The 9424-nt window shown below is 42.3% G+C and overlaps 1 non-coding gene across 1 annotated transcript; it reads left to right on the top strand.

Moving 5' to 3' along the window:
• The first annotated feature begins 7645 nt into the window (after positions 1–7645).
• On the top strand, positions 7646–7752 carry LOC141580475 (U6 spliceosomal RNA). The gene has a single exon (XR_012512643.1). It is a non-coding gene; the product is annotated as a U6 spliceosomal RNA (small nuclear RNA).
• The last annotated feature ends 1672 nt before the right edge of the window (positions 7753–9424 follow it).

Raw genomic sequence — 9424 nt, 5'->3', positions numbered from 1 at the left:
TTCTGTCCCTTATAAGAGCTCAAGTACTGTGCTGGGAGTTCTGTTGTTTTGTGCAGAGCTGCTGGGCTGGTGCCTTTAAGTCTGCTGCAGCTGAACTCATAACCTCCTGTTTTCCCAGGTGCTCTGTCCTAGGAAGGTCAGCTTTATTTGTAAGTTCCTGTAGTGCTGCTGCCTTTTTTCATAGATGCCCTGCCTGGCACGAAGTAGTCTGCATCGGTAGTGGCAGGCTGCATTGGTAGTGGCAGACTGCCTTGGTAGTGGGGGATTCCCTCACCCCCACGGAGCTAGGCCATCCCAGTTCCAGCTGTGCTTGTTGTGAAACTCTTAATCCAGAGTGTTTCAAATTTCTTGTCTCATGGGGGTGGTACCCATCAAGCCAGATCACCTGGTTTCCTGTCTCAGCCCCCTCCCTTTCAGTTGAATGGGCAGCTCTGTCTCCCAGGCATTCTAGGCACCAGTTGAAATAGCCACCGAAATTTTTGTGAGCTTCTTTGTCCTGACGCATCCCTGGCTGAAACTGCTGAAATGAAAACTCATGGTGCTTTTATGCTCAGGAATCTCCTGGTCTGTTGTCAGTGAAAACTTGTTTGGAAAAGTAGAGAGCACTCACCCTCTGCACTGTTCTTGCTGGGAACTACGTTCCGAAGATGTTCCTATTTAGCCATCTTGGATCCTCCTTAATCTCATGATTTCTAAGAAAAACTCTGTAAGTCGTATCTTATTTATTGTTCATATTTTGAATTAAAGGCTTCTTTTGTATTGTATGTTTACACCACAGACGTAACGGTGATTTTCTGGAGGATCACTAGAACTAGCATCAGACAACATAGGGAAAATTCTTCACAATATACTATATACATCCATGTGTATTACACACATGTATATATAAATACACACACAGAGGCACACACACATATATATATACACACCTATATGTATACACACACAAACACACACACACACACACACACACACACACACACATGCACACATGTTTATTTTGAAACCGAGTTTCACACAGTCTGTTGCCCAGGTTGGAGTGCAATGGCATGATCTAAGCTCACAGCAACCTCCAACTCCTGGTTCACATGATTCTCCTACCTACCATTTGAGTAGCTGGGATTGCAGGTGCACACCACCATACCTGGTTAATTTTTTAATTTTTAGTAGAGATGAAGTTTCCCTATGCTGGCCACACTGGCCTCGAACTTCTGACCTCATGATCCACGCACCTCAGCAGCTAGGATTGTAGGTCTGAGCGACTGCTCCCAGCCACAGGTAGAAGTGCAGTACTACATACAACACTGAACATTACATGCTGCTGGGATTACAGGTGTAAGCCACAGTATCCAGCTGCATATATTTTTTTTATTTCTTTTTTTAAGAATCCTGATCTTTTTTTTTTTTTTTTTTTTTTTTTTTTTTTTTAGAATAAAGAAGAGGAAGAAAGAGAAAGAGGAAGAGGGAGAGAGGATGGGGGTATTGCTTTATTGCCCAGGCTAGAATGCAGTCTAAATATGGGTATGCCTATAATTGTCCTTAATAATGGAGACATGAAAGAAAATGAGGGAAGAGAATAACAAACAAGGAGCCAACCAAGATTTCATTTAAACTTCTAAATTGATATGATGTGGTACTGATAAGAGTGTATATTTTGTATATTTAAAGTGGAGAGTTCTATAAATGTTAATTACATTTACTTGTTCCAGATCTGAGTTCAAGACCTGAATATCGTTGTTAATTTTCTGTCTCATTGATCTGTCTAATATTAATGTTGAAGTCTCCCACTATTATTATGTGGGAGTCTAAGTCTCTTTGTAAGTCCTGTATGTCTAGGTATTCCTGTATTGGGTGCGTATATATTTAGGATCTTTAGCTCTTCTTGTTGTTGCATTGATCCTTTTATCATTATATAATGTCCTTCTTTGCTTCTTTTGATCTTTGTTGCTTAATTGTAACTTCTGCTTTTTATTTATTTATTTTAGCTCTCTGTTTGGTTGGTAAATCTTTCTCCATCCCTTGTTTAGAGTCTTTGTGTATCCTTGAATGTGAGATGGATCTGGATGCAGCATACTGATGGGTTTTAGTTTTTTATTCAAATTGCCTGTCTTTGGATTGGGGGATTTAGTCAATTTAAATTTAGAATTAATAATAATATATGTGAGTTTAATACTGTCATTAGCTGGCTATTTTGTCCATTAGTTGATGTAAATTCTTCATTATATTGATGCTCTTTTTGATAATTTTTTTAGAAAGGCTGATACTGTTTGTTCCTTTCATATGTGTAGTGGTTCTTTCAGAAGCTCTTGCAAAGCAGGCCTGGTGGTGATGAAATCTCTGAGTGCTTGCTTATTCACAAAAAAACTTTATTTTTCCTTCACATGTGAAGCTTAGCTTGGCTGGATGTGAAATTCTGGGTTGAAAGTTCTTTTCTTTAAGGATGTTGAATATTGGCCCCCACTCTCTTCTGGCTTGTAGGGTTTCTGCTGAGAGATCTGCTGTGAGTCTGATAGGCTTCCCTTTGTGGGTAACCTGACCTTTCTCTCTGGCTGCCCTTAGTATTTTCTCCTTCATTTCAACCCTGGTGAATCTGACGATTATGTGCCTTGGAGTTGCTCTTCTTGAGGAATATCTCTGTGGTGTTCTCTGTATTACCTGGAGTTGAATATTATCCTGCCTTACTAGGCTGGGAAAATTTTCCTGAATAATGTCCTGAAGCGTATTTTCCAGCTTGGGTTCATTCTCTTCGTCACATTCAGGTACACCTATCAAGCGTAGATTAGGTCTTTTCACATAGTCCCATATTTCTTGGAGACTTTGCTCGTTCCTTTGTATCCTTTTTTCTCTCGTCTTGTCTTCTTGTTTTATTTCATTGAGTTGATCTTTGACCTCTGATATCCTTTCTTCTGCTTGATCAATTCGGCTGTTAAAACTTGTACATACTTCACGTAGTTCTCGTATTGTGTTTTTCAGCTCCATCAATTCACTTATTTTCCTCTCTAAATTTTGTATTCTTGTTGACATTTCGTCAAACCTTTTTTCAAAGTTCTTAGTTTCTTTAGATTGTGTTATAACAAGTTCTTTTAATTCACAGAAGTTTCTTATTATCCACATTTTGAAGCCTGCTTCTGTAATTGGAACCCACTCGTTCTCCATCAAGCCTTGTTTCGTTGCTGATGAGGAACCGTGATCCCCTGCTGAGGAAGAGGCGTTCTGATCTTGGGTATTCTCAGCCTTTTTTGACCGTTTTCTTCCCTTCGTTGTAGATTTATCCATCTGTGGTCTTTATAATTACCGTCTTTGTAATTGGGTTTCTGAGTGGACGTCCAACTTACTGATTCTCAGCGCCGAAATCTGAGCAACCCACTGCGCCGACCAAATCAGCGGCGTTAAGATTGAGGGTGCCTTTCCGACTCTGCACCGAGAACCGATGCTCTGAGGCGCCGGCAAAACCGCCTCACCGGTCACAAGAGTCGCGCTGGCGACCCGTGGGGCTCCTCCGCTGGGAATCTCCTGGTGCGTGAGCAACAAGAATTCATGTGAAGGTGTGGCGTCCTCTCCTTCTTTGCGCTTTCAGTGGGAGCTACAATCCCGAGCTGCTAGTGATCAGCCATCTTGGATCCATTTTGAGAATCCTGATCTTAAATGAGTTCAGACTTGTATGTAGAGGTGCAATGCTTAGATGCAGATGTGTACATATAGAAGGATACAATACGTAGATTTAACAGTTATGAATAAATGTAATTCTTATAACTGACTATAACAGTATTAGAAAAGTCATATATTGATAAAACCTTCTTCAGAAAAAGGAACTTAAAACCTTAGCGAACTGCTTCTGTCCAAATATATGCATAGCTAAGGTTCTTACAATGGTGTGGTTTATAGGATAGATATGAGAGTATAAATCCAATTTTAAAAACGTAGTCAAATGTATTAATCTTATATTTTATGCCTATGGTTATTTTGTAATTCAGAGAAAGGCTTTTCCAATTCCGAAATTCTTTAAAATCCACTAGTGATTTATTTTTCATGGTGTTTAAATCAATATTTAAACTTTCTGGACTTTACACTCTATTAGGTTTGAAGTTTTGTCCAACTTTTTTCAGTAACATATTCACCATGGGAATTCTTTCATTATACAAATATACATGTTATGGTTTAAATTCAGAGGAAATTATGATATGTTATTCTATTGTGTGCTAACTAAAATGTTCCTTTGTTGACTTACAGTTCTCTTAGCCATAAGAAAGGAAAAGATCTCTTGCATGAAAATAGTATTTTGTGGGAAAAAAATTGCCATGTTAAGACTGGAACTAGACACAATTAAACAGCAGAAACTGCGAAAGGCAAAGAAACTTTTGGAGGACGTTGAAAGTATGAAAGAAAAGAATGCTAATATTCTAAAGGCTATAAAATTGGATAAGGAAAAATGAACAAAGACAGTATTTAAGGACAGTGGACAGCTTAGCATTTTGACAACGAAGAATAAAATGGTCAGTTCTGAATTGGAGAATGTAAGACACAACTAGGAAACACACTGGAAATGGAAATTCCATCATGTCCTTGTAGACTGGCTACTGCTCTACATGACTGTGACCAATGCCAGATAGCAGAAACTTCTTTCCAGAGGACAAAACCTGAACAGGTTTATTTGCAGGAGACAATGAATTCTCATACATCTAACCGGAAGGAGAACAGCAAGATTCTTTCTGAACAACTGTCATGCTTATTGTAAAATTAACAGCCTAAAAATTCAGCTCCATCACACAAGATAAACTGAGAGAAAAGACAGGGCAGGCTGTCATCTATCCTGTTGGAGGAACTTAATTATTCCAGCCTGCGGGCATTGGAGAGTACAAACCCACCAGGGGCAGAAGAGTTCCCGCAGCACAGCACAGCTGCTTTACCAAATCATGGCCAGACTGCTTCTGTCTGTAAGCAGGCTCCTGATCCTGTTCCTTCTTACTGAACAGGACCTCCCACCTGGGGCTTACAGCTACCCTCACAGATGTTCCCTGACCCATGGAGATTTGAAACATTCCTTAGACAGAGCTCCCACAGAGAGGGGTGGGCCACCAACTTTGCTTTTTGGATGACTAGGTTCTGGCCTGAGGGCTTTGTAGAACCCAAGCTGACCAGGGGTGTATGTGGTAGCTCAGCACAGCAGAGCCTCCTCGCAAAAACATGGCCAGGCCCTTGTTTAAGTCAGTCCCCAACCACATTTCTAATCACTGGGTAGAGCCTTTCAACAGGGTCTCTGGCTGCCTTCACTGCTGTTCTCTGGCTGACAGATGTTTCAGGCCTCCCTGAGTCAGAGCTTCCATTGGGAGGACCAGACTGTCATCTTTGCTGTTTAGGTGACTCAGCCATTTCAACCTTGGAGCTTCAGAGTGTCTGCGGAAACCAGGGTCTGAAGTGATCCCCCAGCACAGCACAGCTGCTCTACAGAAACATGGCCAGACTTTTTTTAAAAGCAAGTCTCTGTTCTTGTTCCTCCTAACTAGACAAGACTTCTGACCTAGTCTCCAGCCACCTCCCATAGTTGTGTCCAGATTGGCCACCGGATTGTTCCTCAGTGGTACAGAGCTCCCAGAGGAAGAGGCAGGCTATTATCTCTGCCTTTTTACAGTTCACTAGTGATACCTTGAGCACTGGAGGATATGAGACAACTAGGGACTGGAGTGGACCCCCACTATACCACAGCAGCCTTATGGGAAAGTGGCTGAACCGTTATGTGGGTGCTGGTTTCCATATCTCCTCGATGAGCAGGTCCTCCCGGCTTGGGTCTCTATCCAGGCCCCCACTGAATCTATCAAACCAGTAGCAACTTGGCAATTCCTTGAACGGAGCTTCAGGGATCGACCAAAATCCTCTCTGCCACTGCCTCTGCAGTGGATCTGCCCTTGTTACCTTCAGAATATCAAGAAAGCAGAGGCCCTAAGTGCCATATTGATAACTCTAACAAGCTGCAGTTTACCCAAGGAAGAAAGCAGTCCATATCTTGTGGTACCACATAGTCCCCACTGCTTATCACCAGACAGGGAACCATGGCTTGGGCCCACAGCACAGACACTCCATCCTGGGCTGATTACACTAAGTGATGGCTAACTCACATCTCTCTGGGTAGAGTGCCAGGAGACAAACAAAGTGGTGGAGCAGGAAGCCAGCTCATGTGAAGCCCAGAGGGCAGGCACAGCTATCTCTCCAGGCTCTACTTGGTCTTATGAGACACTTTATCCCAGCACTTTAGGAGTGTGGAGGTCAGATCAGCCACATCTCATGTGAAGATTGCCCAGCAGAGATCAGATGAGAGTTTCCTTCTTAATAAAAGGAGACTTGCTTAAAAAAGAAGTCTGGCCACGTTTTTGTAGAGCAGCTGTGCTGTGCTGGGGCCTCACTTTTCAGTGAGTTCTCTGAGGCCTGATCTCTGCTGGGCATTCTTACACATGAGATGAAGCTGGTCTGACCTCAGCACTCCTTAGTCTGCTTGCCTCTCCCAGGGCCCCAGCCTGGCCACACCTGCCTACAGGGCACTCTCATGTGCCCACACCTTTGTTTCTGTGCCAGTGGACAATGCCTGAGCAGTGAAGAGATGCGGCAACACGGATTATTCAGGCATGCACCAGCCTCTACATTCCCTCTCCATACAGCAGCTCTTTATACACAACTGTCCTACATTGCTTTGCTGGTGTGTGTTTACATGAGTGGATTTTGTGGTACTTGCCCTACCAGCACATGGGAGTGTAGCACACACTTCAACCCACACCAACTCCCATTGAAGAAAGAGCCACGGTAGGCAGAGAATCAAAAGCACCACCTCTGCCAACACCTTGCCCTTGTGCTAATTCTGTGCATGAAAATGGGACACTAATATACGTTGAGTGACTGCTGCTGCTTAGGGGGTCACAGAGAAGGCACCCAGACATGCACAGGCCAGTGCCCCAGCCTGAACCAACACTACCTCAAGTGCAACAGCACACACAGCAGGGGCCCCTGGTCCCCACCAAGCTGTCTTGCCTCCACCACTTCCGCCACTGGTCAAATGCCAACAGGGAAGTAGGCAGTTTTGCATCTGCTAGCACTCTGCCACAGCTGCCACACTTTGCTGCCTTCAGTGAAGTAGACTCCAAACTTTGAGGAGCCAGAGAACAAAGCTGAGACCCAGTATAAGTTTCCCAGTGTTAAAGCACACAGTCCAGAAATTGGAAGATGAATATTGGGCCCCTGAAATCCTCCAAAACCAAAGGCAGCTCCCTGATTCTACCTTACACCACAATCAAACCCTCAAGATCATCAAACATGATAAAAGAAAAATACCCTGTGCAAAGGTTAGCAACCTCAAAGATTGAAGGTGAATAAGCTCATAAAGATGAGGAAGAATCAGTGCAAGAACACTGAAACTCAAAAAGTCAGCATGCCTTCTTTCCTCCAGATGATTACAATAACTGTTCAGCCTGTTCAAGTTTTCAGAACTGGCCAGAGGCTGTCGTGTCTGCAATGATACAAGTAGAATTCAGAATGTGGGTAGAAACAAAGTTCACTGAGTGAAAGAAGTATGTCATCATCCAGTGCAAGGAGGCCAAAAATCATTGTAAAACATCGCAGGAGCTAACAGGCAATGTAGCCAGTATAAATAACATTACTGGTGCTCACTTTGGCAGCACATATATTAAAACTGGAATGATTCAGAGAAGATTAGCATGGCCCCTGCTCAAGGATGACCTAAAAATTCCTGAAGCATTTCATATTTTTGGGAAGAATCAATATCGTGAAAATGGCCATACTGCCCAAAGTAATTTATAGATTCAATGCTGTCCCCCTCAAGCTACCAATGACCTTATTCACAGAACTGGAAAAACTCACCTTAAACTTCATATGGAACCAAAAGAGAGTATGCATAACCAAGACAATGCTAAGCCAGAGGCATCATGCTACCGGATTTCAAACTGTAATACAAAGCTACAGTAATCAAAACAGCATGGTACTGGTACTAAAACAGAGACATAGACCAATGGAACAGAACAGAGGTCCTGGTGGCAATGCCACACATCTACAACCATCTCATCTTTGACAAACCTGACAAAGACAAGCAATGGGAAAAGGATTTCTTGTATAATAATTGGCGTTGGGAAAACTGGCTACCAGTGTGCAGAAAGCAGACACTGGACCTCTTCCTGACACTTTACAGTAGAATTACCTCCAGATGGATTAAAGATCTAGACATAAGACCTAATGCCATAAAAAATCTAGAAAAAAAAAATAGGCAAAGCCATTCAGGACATAGGTATAGGCAAGTACTTCATGACTAAAACACCAAAAGCATTGGAAACAAAGAGGAAAATAGACAAATGGGACCTTATTAAATTCCAGAGATTCTGTACAGCAAAAGAAACAATCATTAGAGTGAACCGGCAACCAGCAGAATGAGAAACAATTTTTGCAATCTACCCATCTGACAAATGGCTGATATCCAGAATCTACAAAGAAGTAAAACATATTTACAAGGAAAAACACAAGCAAACCCATTCAAAAGTGGGCAAAACACAAGCAAACTCGTTCAAAAGTGGGCAAAGGATATGAACAGACACTTTTGAAAAGAAGATATATATGTGGTCAATAAACATGTGAAAAACTGTTCATCATCACTGATTATTAGAGAAATCAAAACCACATTGAGATATCACCTCATGCCAGTTATAATGGTGACCATTAAAAAAATCTGGAGACAACAGATACCAGAGAGCATGTGGAGAAATTGGAACACTTTTACACTGTTGCTAGGAGTGTAAACTAGTTGAACCATTGTGGAAGGCAGTGTGGCACTTGCTCAAGGGCCTGGAAATAGTAATTCCATTTGACCCAGCAATCGCATTACTGCGTATATACACAAAGGATTATAAATCATTCTATTATAAAGACACATGCACATGTATGTTCACAGTGGCACTGTTTACAATGGCAAAGACCTGAAAACAACCCAAATGTCCAGCAACAATAGACTGGACAAGGAAAATGTGACAGATATACACCATGGAATACTATGAAGCCATAAAAAAATGATGAGTTTGTGTCCTTTGTAGGGACATGGATGAATCTGGAAACCATCATTCTCAGCAAACTGACAGAAGAATGGAAAATCCAACACTGCATGTTCTCACTCATAGGTGGGTGATGAATAATGAGAATACATGGACACAGGGACGGGAGCATCACACACTGGGGTCTTTTTGGGGGTGGCCAACCGGGGGACACCAGGGGGTGGGGAGGTCAGGGAGGGATTACATTAAGAGAAATGCCAGATGTAGGTGATGGGATGGAGGCAGGAAACCACATTGCCATGTGTGTACCTATGCAACAATTCTGCATGATCTGTATATGTTCCCTATAACCTGAAGTACAATTAAAAAAAAAATAAACTGGTGTG

This window comes from Saimiri boliviensis, chromosome 11 (assembly GCF_048565385.1).
Source record: "Saimiri boliviensis isolate mSaiBol1 chromosome 11, mSaiBol1.pri, whole genome shotgun sequence".
NCBI classification, from domain to species: domain Eukaryota; kingdom Metazoa; phylum Chordata; class Mammalia; order Primates; family Cebidae; genus Saimiri; species Saimiri boliviensis.
This window is presented reverse-complemented; position numbering and strand designations above follow the sequence as displayed.